The sequence below is a fragment of the Pistacia vera genome, unplaced genomic scaffold (genome assembly GCF_008641045.1).
Source record: "Pistacia vera cultivar Batoury unplaced genomic scaffold, PisVer_v2 Contig155, whole genome shotgun sequence".
Lineage (NCBI taxonomy): Eukaryota > Viridiplantae > Streptophyta > Magnoliopsida > Sapindales > Anacardiaceae > Pistacia > Pistacia vera.
Window position 1 is genome coordinate 829,461 of NW_022195630.1, and position 14,435 is coordinate 843,895.

The 14,435-nt window shown below is 35.0% G+C and overlaps 1 non-coding gene across 1 annotated transcript; it reads left to right on the plus strand.

The window, feature by feature from the left end:
- The first annotated feature begins 1,973 nt into the window (after positions 1-1,973).
- LOC116124775 lies at positions 1,974-2,080 on the plus strand. Its single transcript, XR_004127256.1, has one exon. It is a non-coding gene; the product is annotated as a small nucleolar RNA R71 (small nucleolar RNA).
- Positions 2,081-14,435: the final 12,355 nt, after the last annotated feature.

The following is a 14,435-nucleotide window of genomic DNA, read 5'->3' on the forward strand; positions in this document are numbered from 1 at the left end:
CATTGATGATCACTGGAAAGGATTCCGATTCACCAAGATATACATATTTAAGGTGAGATGGTAAAGGCTTCAGTTCAAGTTTTGGAGGTTCTTCTATTCTTGCCTTTTCCTTCTCTTTTTCTATGTCAAAATCTTCAAATTCTGGATCTTGGCTTGCGTTTATCGGTTGAAGTGCTTCCAAAAGCCTAGCACACTTATTCTTCATCGGCTCATCTACCTTGGTTGTTTTTTATTGGCCATGCAAGCTTCTAAAGGTAGTTGAGGGGTGTTCTCTTCGATAGCATCTGCTACAAGTCTATCCACCAAGTCTACACTAAAGCATGAATTTGACTCTGATGGAAATTTTATGGCCTCAAAGACATTGTCACTGTTTCATCTTGGACCCTTAAGAGCAATTTTCCTTCTTATACATCAATTAAGGCTCTTCCAGTGGCAAGAAATGGTCGACCCAAAATGAGAGGCATTTCTTTGTCCTCTTCCATATCCAACACAACAAAGTCTGCAAGAAAGATGACTTTGTCCACCTTAACCAATACATCTTCAACTATGCCCCTCAGATGCTTGATGGATCTATCTACAAGCTGCAAAGATATGGTTGTTGGCTTCACTTTACCAATCCCTAGTCTTTTGAAAACAGAAAAAGGCATTAGATTAATGCTTGCACGTAGATCACATAAAACTCCATCAAATGTAATATCTCCTATAACATAAGGGATAGTGAAACTCCCTGGATCCTTGAGTTTTGGTGGCAGCTTCTTCTGTAGAATGGCATTGCACTCCTCTGTAAGCATTACTGTTTCCTCCTCTTCCAACTTCCTTTTGTTTGACAGAATTTCCTTGAGGAATTTTGTGTAGCTCGGCATCTGCTACAAGGCATCTCAAAAGGAATGTTAATATGCAATTTTTTAAATACCTCAAGAAATTTCATGAACTGCTTATCCTGATTTTTCTTTCTGAGCTTATGAGGAAAAGGAACAAGAGGGGTATGATGTGCCAACTCTGGTCGTATCTCAAGAAATGACAATTTTTCTTTCTTTTGCTTTGGCCTCTCTTCCCTCTTCGGTTCTTTTTCTTTGGGACTCGTTGGCTTCTCTTTAACGATGACTTCTTCCTCGAATTCTTCAGCGGATTCTTCCTTCACTTGACTTGGTGGGTTTTCATCCTTCTCTTTTTGTTCAACCCCTTCCAAAACTATTCCACTTCGTAAAGTTATTGCATTTGCTTATTCTCGTGGATTTGTCACTGTGTTACTTGGTAGGGAACCTTGTGGTCGCTCATTCAGTTTTTCGGCTATTTGCCCCATTTGTACCTCCAAGTTTCGAATGGATGCCCCTTTGTTTCTAAAATTTGCCCTCGTCTCACTCATGAAACCTATGGTCTCTTGCATGAACTTCCCAAACATATGCTGCAATTTCGACAATCTTTGATCCCCTAGTTGATGATTCACCCCAACTTGATTGTTTAGCACATTTCTTTGGTTCCATTGGTTATTCTGATTGCCCCAAGATAGATTTGGATGATTTCTCCAACCAGAATTGTATGTGTTGGAGAAAGGATTGTTCTGTTGTCTCTGATTCCTTGCCAAATAGTTGACTTGTTCTGATGATGATGAAGCTGAAGCAAAGGTGTTCCCCACTTGGCATTCATTGCTCGCATGGTTACCTGCACAAAAATCACATGTCATTTGAGGTGTTTGAATAGAATTTACCTGCATACCTCCTAATTGCTTCTGAAGTGCTGTAAGTTGGGCTGAAATGATCGTGTAAGCATCAACTTCATGAATACCCATAGACTTCTTCGGATGCATTCTCTCATTGTGTCTTTGATAGTTGTTACTTGCCAGGACTTCAAGTAACTCATAAGCTTCTTCAGGTGTCTTGTTTTGCAATGCTCCTCCAGATGCTGCATCCACCATTGTTTGCACATTTATCATCAACCCATTATAGAAAGTTTGGGCTTGCATCCAAACTGGCAAACCATGGTGTGGACACTTTCTCAGCAGTTCCTTATATCTTTCCCAAGCTTCATAAAGTGACTCATTCTCTTCCTGCAAAAATGATGTGATGTCGTTTTTCATCCTTGCAGATTTTGCTGGTGGGAAATATTTAGTCAGGAACCTTTGTGCCAATTCATTCTAGGTGGTGATTGTTCCTGCTGGTAGTGCCATTAACTATCCCTGTGCTTTATCTCTTAATGAGAATGGAAACAGTCTTAACCTGATGGCATCATCCGACACTCCATTTGCCTTGAATGTGTCGCAAATCTCTAAGAAGTTTGCAATGTGTGAATTTGGGTCTTCCTTTGGATCTCCCCCAAATTGTACCGATTGTTGGATCATTTGGATGATTGCCGGCTTTATTTGAAAGTTGTTGGCTTGCACCAGTGGCCTATTTATACTTGGACCACTACCATCAACTGAGGGCACTGAGAATTCCCTCAACGTTTTTTTTTCAGCCATCTCAATGACTATCGCCTCTCGTTCTCTTCTCTCTCTATTAAGTCTTCTTGCGGCTCTTTTAATCTCTAGATCAATAGGAACCATTGGATGATGTCTAGCTCTTCGCATAAACTACATAGACAGAAAAAGAGCGTGAGATCACAAGTGAACAGAAAAGAAACAACAAAATTAAACTAGAAAATAATTAAAACTAAAATTAAACTCCAATCTAGCTAAAACCAAAAAAATTCAATATTGACACAAAATCAATCCCCAACAACGGCGCCAAAAACTTGATGTGTGTGTTTACAACATGCAATGTGTAGCAAGTGTACTAGTCGCAACAAGTAATAGAATGATGAGTAAAGTATCGTTCCCACGAGGATTGCATGTCAAGTACTAATTTTCCTAATTTGTATCAAGTTGGAGTAAACGTAAAATGATTGGATTTGCAGGAGAAAATTAAGCTGAAGTTAAAACAAAATCAACAACGTAAATTAAAAATCTAACTAATGAAGGCAAAATCAATTCAAGAAAATATCAATTCAAGACAAAGCGGTTAGGGTTTTGACTTCACTAGGATTTTTTGGTTTAGTCTACGATTTCTGTTGCTTCTAAGTTCACATGCAAGGATTATAAATTGGACACCCTAATCTATAGAATATACCTTCTTAGGCTACATTCTACTACTTATCCCTACTAAGCTTCCACACCCTACAAATTGAAGGTTAATAGTTCCAAGTCCATTAAGCTAAGTGGAATCCTAAATTGATTTCATGGATCTCCGAACCTATCTCTAGCGTTCAATCAATCAATGGTATTTACTCTAAGAAGCTAATACATGAATCACTTCTCAATCTCATCATGCTCAACAATTAAATTGCAATTAAAAAAAGAATAAATACATAATCCAAGCAATAGAATATGAAAGCAACATCAATTTATAGATTAGACATTAAAATCTCAAGTACATCAATACCCTAACCCAAAAGTGACTTAGTTCATTCTAAAAATAAAGCGAATCCTAAGAAAAACTGTAAAAACAGAGTTCAACATGCTCGAAAAACGGAAAAAGAATAAAATCTTCCCTATTTGATAAACCCAAAGGCTTCCAATCTTCAATTTCTCTCCTTTTCCTCCAAACAGTGTCGAACACCCTTGAAAATGAACAAGTCCTTCTTAAATAGTCGACCCTAAAGCCCTAAGACTCATCCAATACAATTAAAACGCACAGTTTTAATAAACTGAAAAATTTGCAGTTTTCGTCGCGGCGAAGAATAAACTTCGCCGCGGCATCAAGTTGGATTTTATTGAACTATCTGACCCGAGACTTTCTCTCCGCGGCGAACTTTTCTGAACTTTTCTGAAATTATGAAACTGCCTTCCACTTGTTTCTTTGCTTGAATCTTCAATCTTAGTCATCCCCAATAGGAACAAGCTTCGTAGTGCTTCCAATTCAAATCAGAATTTTTCTGATTTCTAAAATTCGCTTGATGCTGGGTCCAGAAACTCAATTCCGCTCAGTTTTGCTCTAACTGCATGTTTTGGCTTGAAACGTAAAATATATGAAATTAAGTTGCAATTCAGGCACAAATTTAAGAAGTATCCAAAATCCAGCCAAAAAGCATAGATAAAACAGTATAATCCTAGGATTATCAACCATAAAATGAAATAAAATTAGTGAATGGCAAATAAAAGTTGTATATTTGTATAAGGTAATAATTTTTAATACCTTTTTCCTTTTTGTGTTAAATAAAGTTCTTGGAACCACCGCGGTGGCTATACTGCAACTTTGACTAAGTTTGTGACCTTGCCTAACATCACAAAAACCAATATTATAATACAATACATAAGAACATAAGAATTGATGCTGAGTTTACCTGAAACTTTTCACTAGAAAAAAGGTCATAGAGACATATCCAATCGTCTGGATCTTTAATTTCTTTAAGCCTATTATGTAATGCTTCCTCCTTAGTAGCATATGCTTTGAATTTTTTGTGCAAGGCACCCATTGAATCTCTTAGACATTGCGTACTTTAGCCATTTTAGTATATGGGCCTCATTGACATTGATGTCAAACTTGGTCTAAGGAGAGCAATAATGTATATGTATTTAACTATCTAGGGTATTATATATCAATTTCATATGGAAGTATGAAAAAACGTAAAAAGATATGAAGGACATTACTATGACACAAGCAATCATTTGTCTTTCCACATCGTTGGGAACTTTTACCTAAGTAGGAACTCTAACGGGGGCATAGTTCCTCACCATAATTCCTATCTCACTGCTCAACTTCGCTACATTTACTCCCGTAGGTACTCCATCTTCCTTGTCGAAGTCTACATACAACTTTGAATTGGTTGTTTGTATTAGTCTTTCACAACCGACTCCTCTAGATTTCTCTCTTACGTTCTTTGCTACAACATTGCCTACAAATTCAAAATAATTTCTATATCTAATTAATATCTTATCACAAGAATTGTCGACATGGTTGTAAACAAAAATGTATTCTTAAAAGACCAAACATTGGAGACAATATCAGAATTTTAAGTATATATTTTAGTTTAATTAAGTTAACCAATAACATCCATTTTATAGTTTGAGGAGTTGGTTCAGAACTCTGATTCATCTGATTCATCCCAACATCATTTGCACATCTAGCTACGGTCCTTCTTCTATGGATCTGCAAACATCAACAGAAGAGAAAAAAAGGCAGGTTAGATTTTCTAAGTACACAATAGAAAATATGCTTGCTTTTCTCCTAAATTCTATTATCAATTTCTTGATCTATAGACCCTATTTTTAAGCTATATCAAAAGAGTATATACAGCAAACAAATAGGTCATCAAGCCCCACCAAACAAATGGTTGCATACAACTCAACTCAAGAGGTCAAGTCTTCACAGTAAACCATGTAGACAACAAATAAAAATAAAAAAAATTGAAAACAAATATAAGCATAGAGATCCAATAGTATAAACAGTTAGTGCATATTCTTGAGGAAACCCTGGCAACATGTAGATATATCAGCATAAGAAAAAATTAATTGCAGGAAAATGTAACAATTGAAGATCAAGGAGAAAATACTTCTCAGACTCCATCCAAATAACTTCCATTCAACATCCATTTCTTTTTCAGTTCTTTTAACTTTTTATTTCCATTTTTTTTGTTTTAAACCAAATAAAGCAACATAAAACTCCAAGTCATTGGCCAAAAAAATAATTAAAAAACAAATCAAATCTCCATACTACATGCAACACACTCAGTGGCGGACCCAGGATTTTTGCCCAAGGGGGCCCCCCTTGCTCCGCCACTGTTTGTCAATCAACAAGTGAAAACATAAGAAAATAACATCCAATTCACAAGGAAACACAAGAAAATTGTTATGTGGAAAAACCTCTTCAATGTGAAGAGATAAAAAAACCACGGGAATCTAATGATCAACTTAAATCCAATATAATCAAAAGAGTTTACTGATGCGTATTTTTGACAAACATGCAAATGTAGTAAGTGCACTAGTCGCAAAAAGTAATAAAGTGATAAGAAGAGTATCGTTTCCACGAGGATAGTGTTACTAAGTACCGATTTCTCTAGTTTAAGTCCTAATTGAAGCAACAATAAATTGGATTGATGGAAAATTAACGAACTAAATACAATTTAAGAAAATATAAATGAATTATAATGAAATTAAAGCAAAACCCAACAACTTAACTAATTAAACAAAATGTTAAAAAAAATGCTAGGGTATTGATTTTACCTAGATACACTAACCTAAATCATAGAATCTATTACCCAAGTTCTAATTCCTTGATTGAAAATCGAATTCTTTAAGTTGTAAAACATACCTTCTCAGGCTATATTTTCTTACTTATCCCTATTAAGCTTCCGCACCCAACAAAATGAAGATTAATAGTTTAAAGTCTTTTAAGCTTTATGGAATTCTATCTAGATTTCATAAATCGCTAACCTATTTCTATCATTTGCTTAATCTACGGTATTTATCCCAAGAGGCACAATCACAAATCACTTCTCAGTCTTATTGAGAGCAACACACATTTGAATGGTGATCAAGCATCCAAAAGTTATTAAGCAAAGAGATAAATACTCGATCATGAAATTAAAACTCAAAGTAAATCAATTCATAAAATTGAATCATTGTATCAAGGTTACATCAAACCCTAGCTAAACAACTCAGTTCATACTCAAAAACAAAACAAAATAACAAAAACAAACTGAATCAAGATTCATCATTGAAAAATAAGCAAAAGATAAAGGAATCTTCTCTAATTTGAGGCTCAAATCTTCAATAATCTTCTCCTTCTAAGAGCTACCTTCCAAATGACAAACCAAGACCCTTTTTCTTTCATTTTCGTGCTAATTTATACCTGTTTCACTTAAGGATCAAGCCCTAGCAAGCCAAAACGCGTCGTTTTATTTTTCACATCTGATGCAGTTTCGCCGCGGCGAAGCTTTTTCCTTACCACGGCAAGAATCTTTCAAGCAAAATTTGAGCATGAAAGAGTCTGAATCTAGAAAAGTGTTAAACATATGAATTGTAGCCCTTTAAATTATATTTCTACTAGTTCAAGAATCAGTACAATCCGAGGTCTACAGCTCAAGTTATGGCAGAAATACTGAAGCACATCCAAAGACGTTTTTCTTCGGTTTCCAACATATTGTTTACGACTTCAAGCCAAGTTTTTACCCTTGTCCAGTCAGAATTAGAAAAAACCCAAAACATGAAAGTTGTAGCTATGCTTTTTAGCTTTCCAAAACTTCTAAAATCAGGTTATTCTGAGTTTCCAAGCTCAAATTACGTAATTTACGCTCAAAACTATCATTTATGCTCAAAATCATCTTTTAGGCCTGCAAAGACAAATTAATAGAATTAGGTAGCAATTATAGCTCAAATTGTATGAGAAATATCCTAAATCCTATCGAAATTCAATGCAAAATCATAGGAAAAAATAGGATTATCATTTACAACAACCACAAATCCACCAAAAATATTTTACACAAATTTAGAATTCAATTACAACTCTAACATAAATAAAATACATAAAGGTTTATAAAAAGATGGATTACAATCACTCCAAATCCAGATCCGCATGTAAAAGGAAAGTTGGGAATTGAAGAAGAAAAACTTGAATATAAAGAAGACAAAACCTAACTTTTTAATTTTTTAACTTTTTAATTTTTTTTTACCTTTTACAAAAACTTTTCAAATTTTTTTTTAGGCCGAACGACTTGTGCATACCCAAGATTTACTGTAATGACAAGTTGGTACCTAAAAGGTTTTGAAACGACAAATAAGTACCTTCCGTCATATTCTGTTACTGATTTCTGTTTATTAATAGTGAAAAGACTAAAATGCCCTTCAAAGTTTCAATTTTAGTTTTTTATAAATTGAAAAATTTCTAAAAAAACCCTCTAAGTTTGCTAATTTAATTAAACACCCCCATATATAAAAAGTTTGTTAAATAACAAAAACACCCCCAGTGCCAGATTCCGGCCACCATCGCCGGAATCTGGCCGAAAAACTACATTACGACACAGACCCGTCGGGTCTGTGTCGTAACGTGCCGATCTGGCCTTTTCCGGTCAGATCCGCCACCGATCTGGCCGGAAAAGGCAGGATCTGGCCGTCGAAGCAACATCCAGATCTGGCCTTTTCCGGCCAGATCCGTGGCTGATCTGGCCTTTTCCGACCAGATCCGTGGCTGATCTGGCCAGAAAGGGCCAGATCTACTGCCAGATCTGGCCGGAAAAGGCCAGATCGACGCGTTACGACACAGATCCGACGGGTCTGTGTCGTAACGCAACTTTCCGGCCAGATTCCGGAGGTGGTGGCCGGAATCTGGCACTGCAAGTGGCGGGGGTGTTTTTGTTATTTTATAAAATTTTTATACATTGGGGTATTTAGTTAAATTAGTAAACATAGGGGGTTTTTTAGAAATTTTTAAATTTATAAAAAACTGAAATTCAAACTTTTAAGGGCATTTTAGTCTTTTCACTATTAATAAACAGTAATAAATAGAAACCACTAACAGAACATGACAGAAGGTATCTATTTGTCGTTTCAAAACCTTTTGGGTATCAACTTGTCGTTACGACAAACCTTGGGTACGTGTAAGTCGTTCTCCCTTTTTTTTAAAGTTGAGCGCAGGGGTCCGCCCCTGAACACACTAACACAGTAAATGACGCAATCCGTACAATCTGAACCTTCCAATTAAGCTTGAACAACTCAAAATAACTTCAGTAATGTACACATTCAAAATTAAAACAACAAACTCAAAATCTTCACTTACCGAAGATAACGCACACTCCACACCCCACAGATTGTATGAAAATCATTCAAGAAAGAAAACTCATAATCAAACTAAACCGAAGAGAACGCATAGTCCACAAATTGTATGAAAATCATTCAGATAAAGAAAACCCATAATCATACTAAACCAAAGAGAAAGCACTTGAACTTTTTGTAACTTTAAACTAAACATAAACAAGAAAATTTGTACTTACTGGAGGTTAGGGAGTGATGGGTTTGAAGTTTGTGAACCGTGACTGGGTCAAATTAGATGAATGAAGGAAGTCGAGAAGGAGAATTGAAAGATGAAGCTGCGTGGAGAAGAGAAGAGAAGAGATGAGGTTCTTCACTTGGGAAATTGGGGAATTAGGGATTGGGAAAGGCATGGTTTATAGGTTAGGATTTTTTATAAATAACTTTTAAAAGTGGGGTTTTCATTTAGTTGTTTAATTTTTAAATATAATTATATTTGGCAAATAAGTGAATTTGGAACTACATATTTAGTTGCAAAAAAATTAGCATTAGTTGTCTATGTTTTAGGTCTGGCAGAAACAAATAATTTGGGGGAACAAGAATTTATCAAGTTAAATTGGAGACTAAATCGAATTTAGTTGATGTATATGATTTTTTGCAACTATTGTTAATATGAACAAAAAAATTTGTTGCTAAAAATACCTTGGGCCCTTGTAATTAGTATCCCAAAATGGGATATTTCAGTCATTTTGTTATTCTGTAACTAATCATAATAGTTACTAATAAAATCCTAATTATTCGCTACTAAGGGCTAGTTGCAAAAAATTGTTTTCTGTAAACAATAATGTAGATGCAAAATCTAAAATTTTAGACCTAAATTGTGAATTTATGCCAAGAAAAAATCACTTACTAAAAATGACAACTAAATTCATTAATCACTAAGGCAAACTGTTCTATAACTAGCAAAATAGTCACATAAAATTTAGTTTAGATATCAAATGTGGGAACATGTGGACCCCAAAATTTTATTCCTCTTTGGCCGACCAATAGCAATTTAGTTGGTAAATATAGGCTGCCAGTTGCTAAAAAATTGGTTGTAGAATTTAGTTTTTCTTGTAGTGACCGTACAAGTCTCACTGATGTTTCTCAAACTTGATCATCTTCTTGAGTGAAGAAAAGTGAATATGATAAGCATCTGCATAAAGTTCAACTGATCCGTGAAAATGATCAAACAACTTCGCCAATAAAGCCCACTTGAAACCAGAAGCAAACTTGTTCTTCAAGAACTCGTGTTCTACTGTCTCAATCATGAATTCTATCATGGTGATGGGTTGGTTTTTCTAATTGGAATGATGAGAAAATTTTGTTTCTTGAAAAGAATTACAGAAACTAGGCTGGTTTGCTAAATGGAATAATGAGAAAACATAGAGAAAGTGGAAGAGGAAACTTTTGTTTCTTGAAAATAATGTATAGAAATTTGATTGGTTTAAAGAGTGTATAGTTGGTTAAGGTTAATCTGTGTTTGACACGGAATTAAAATAATTTGTTTCTATCTTTTCAACATTAGTATTGCCAGCCTCATCTCATAGAAATGCATGTTGCAATATGAAAATTTTATTTACATGATTCACATTGTTAGATTGTTGATTTGTTGTATTGCAGTGCTTAATTTTCTTAAATATATAACAAGGCTCTATCTTGAAATTGGTAAGCTCTTAATATTGAAAAACCGTAATTAAATTTGTTTTGTTTTAACGGTTAGTATTAGTTTATCCATTAAGAAATAATAATAAGTGAATGACTATAGTTAATGTTGCAATTTGGGACTAATCTAAACGTTAATCAACCAATTAATCACAAAAGAAATCAAGAACAAACAAACACACACAAGATTTTACTGTGGTTCACTTGCTCAAGAATTGAGCAAGCTACATCCACATTGAGCTCCGGAGCACCGAGGCTCGCTACACTAAGAAAATCAATATCGTTTACATAGTACAATTTCAAATTCTCAAACACCACCCAATTCACTTGGCTAATTTATCACTCAATTCTTTTACCGTAACCATTAAACCCAAGAGAAAGATTCCCTAAGTTTCTCTACCCATGAAGGAAATACCACCTTCACTAAACAACCCAATTGATTGCACAAAGATTACAAGAATTGAAGTAAACTAATAAAAACCTAGTAAAGCAGAAAGNTGGGGGTATTTTTGTTAACTTTTAATGTTTTATATAGGGGTGTTTAGTAAATAAATAAATATAGGGGGTATTTTTATTAATTTTCAAATCCTACATAGTAATACTCGCCCAATTCAACTTTTTTAACTTTTTCCACAAAACTTTTCTAAAAAGTGTAAAAATGTGAGTCAAACGGAGCCTTAGAGATTGGGAAAGGCATAGTTTATAGGTTAGGATTTTTTTGTAAATAACTTTTAAAAGTGGGGCTTTTATTTAGCTGTTTAATTTTTAAATATAATTATATTTTGCTAATAAGTGAATTTGGAACTAAATATTTAGTTGCAAAAAAGTTAGCATTAGTTGCCTATGTTTTAGGTCTGGCAGAAACAAATAATTTGGGGGAACAAGAATTTATCAAGTTAAATTGGAGACTAAATCGAATTTAGTTGTTGTATATGGTTTTTTGCAACTATTGTTAATATGAACAAAAAAATTTGTTGCTAAAAATACCTTGGCCCCTTGTAATTATTGACCCATTACAGAAACTAGGCTGGTTTGCTAAATGGAATAATGAGAAAACATAGAAGCTAGGTTGGTTTCTTGAAAATAATGTATAGAAATTTGATTAGTTTAAAGAGCGTATAGTTGGTTAAGGTTAATCCGTGTTTGACACAGAATTAAAATAATTAGTTTCTATCTTTTGTAACATCAGTATTGCCAGCCTCATCTCATGGAAATGCATGTTGCAATATGAAAATTTTATTTACATGATTCACATTGTTAGATGGTTGATTTGTTGTACTGCAGTGCTTAATTTTCTTAAATATATAACAAGGCTCTATCTTGAAATTGGTTAGCTCTTAATATTGAAAAACCATAATTAAATTTGTTTTGTTTTAACGGTTAGTATTAGTTTATCCATTAAGAAATAATAATAAGTGAATGGCTATAGTTAATGTTGCAATTTGGGACTAATCTAGACGCTAATCAACCAATTAATTGTAAAAGAGATCACGAATAAGCAAACACACACAAGATTTTACCGTGGTTCACTTGCTCAAGATTTGGCAAGCTACATCCACATTAAGCTCCGGAGCACCGAGGCTCGCTGCACTACGAAGATCAATATCGTTTACATAGTAAAATTTCATATTCTCAAACACTACCCAACTCACTTTGTTAATCTATCACTCAACTCTTTTACTGTAATCTTTAAACACAAGAGAAAGATTCCCTAATTTTCTCTACCCGTGAAGGAAATACCACCTTCACTAAACAACCCAATTGATTGCACAAAGATTGCAAGAATTGAAGTAAACTAATAAAAACCTAGTAAAGCAGAAAGTTACAAAGTCGAAGAAGAAGAGAGATTTCTTTTGTTTTTGTTCATTGTAGCTTTAATAAAAAAAAAATCAGGCCTCTTTTATATTGTTGACTCTTCAATGAAATAATAGCCCTTAGATGTGCCTCTAATCAGCGGTCAAGATTGCAAGATGATTTGATCAAAACTACAGCATTTGACTTACTCTTATACGGCTGCGTTTTTAGCTTCACACTTTTACATTCAACATCAGACTTAATGTTTTTAGCTTCACACTTTTAAAGTTAATAATAATATTACACGATCTGTAGGTAATTTAAACTAGTATATATATGTCCCCTCTCCATGTCTCAAATGTAAGTGAGTTGGAGAAAGAAAAAGAAAAACAAGCTTCTCCATTTTGTATTAATTGTAAGAAATAAGCACAATAATAGAATTTATTTTTTCAACAAAGTGGTATCAGAGCTATGGCTAGCATTGGTATGACTTTCTTCCAAGTTCCATCCATAAAAATTAGCAATTTCGACTATTAGAATAATAAGATGAAGGCTCTTTTGGGGCACATGATGTTTGAGAGATTGTGGAGAACAGATTCATCGACTCACAAGATAAGTTAGCCTTATATGCAATCCAAAAAGAGACTTTGAAAGACTCAAGAAAGAGAGACAAGAAAGCTCTCTTCCTTATCTATGAAGCATTAGATGGTGATAGCTTAAAGAAGATTTCAAATGCAACCTCTGCCAAGGTAGCATGGGAGAAGCTCCAAACCTCTTACAGAGGCACCAAGAAAGTGAAGAAAGTGCGTCTCCAAACATTAAGAGGTGAATTAGTTAAAACAGTTGAATAAACCTTTGACAGGTTCAAGACTTATCTTCAAAGCCTATGTGTGTTCATGGGTTACTGCTGAGTGGAAGTGGAACTAGTCTTCGGTTGTTCCTATTTTGTAGCATTAAATCAGCATCCACTTTCTCCTTTATCTTATCCACGATCAGGTGGTTGCTAATCATGTTGTAATATTGCTATAAATCTGAATGAAATCTTAGCAAACCATGTTGGTGAAGTTATCCATAAAAGCCTTTGTATTTTGTTTTGGGATTAGAGCATATCTTGGCCAACGCCATCAACAATAACAAAACCAAACGCTGGCCCATCACCCTCATGGCTACTCCTCCAAACACTCCAGGCAGTAGTAGATCACCAGGTGCCAGTGAACCATCTTCCTTATCCGATTTGCAACTTTTAAACAAAATCACACTTACTCCCAACAATTCCATCAAACTTGACTGCACCAACTATCTCCTATGGGAAACACTGGTCTTACATGTTATTAGAGGCCACAAATCAGTTGGCTATATCTTTGGCACAAAGCCTTGCCCTCCTGAATATCTGCCAAGAACCACACTAGGCAGTACAGTGAAAATATCCAGATTATGAAGACTGGATTTCAAATGATCAGTTGCTCTTATGATGGTTGTACAGCACCATGAATCCAGACATAGCTTCTCAACTAATGCAGAAATCGACTTCTAAGGAGCTATGGGATGCCGCGAAGGAGCTCTCAGGTGCACATACCAAGTCAAGAGTCATTTACTATAAAGGTGAATTGCAAAAAACCAGGAAGGGGGGAATGAAGATGGAGGAATATTTGACCACCATGAAAGCTTTTTCAGACAACCATACCTTAGTAGGTAGCCCAATATCCTTGTCTGATTTAAATTTAATCACCCAAATTTTGAGTGGTCTTGATGCAGAGTACACCCTTATAGTTGTTTAACTCAGTGACAAAGAGTCACTATCCTTGATTGAGTTGCAGACTACTTTACTAACCTTTGAAAGCAGGTTAGAACAACTCAATACCTATCAAAGTGGCGACATCAATTTGAGCCAAGCTACAGCCCATATTGCAATAAATAGACCTGAAAACAGGTCATCCAACTTCATGTATGGCAAAGGGCAGAGTCGCACAAACAACAACAATAGTAAAGGCTCCAGAGGCAGATTTCGGGGGAAGAGGAGGAAGAAGTAATGGAAGTAAACAACATGTCAATTTGCAACAAAATAGGGCACACTGCTCAATTTGTCAGAACCGATTGATAGAATTTCATGGGCAACATATCAACTCAGTTTGACCAGCCCAAAGCCAGTCAGCAAATGCTTTTATTGCCTCACCTGAAACACTTGAGATCCCTCATGGTATGCAGATACTGGAGCGAG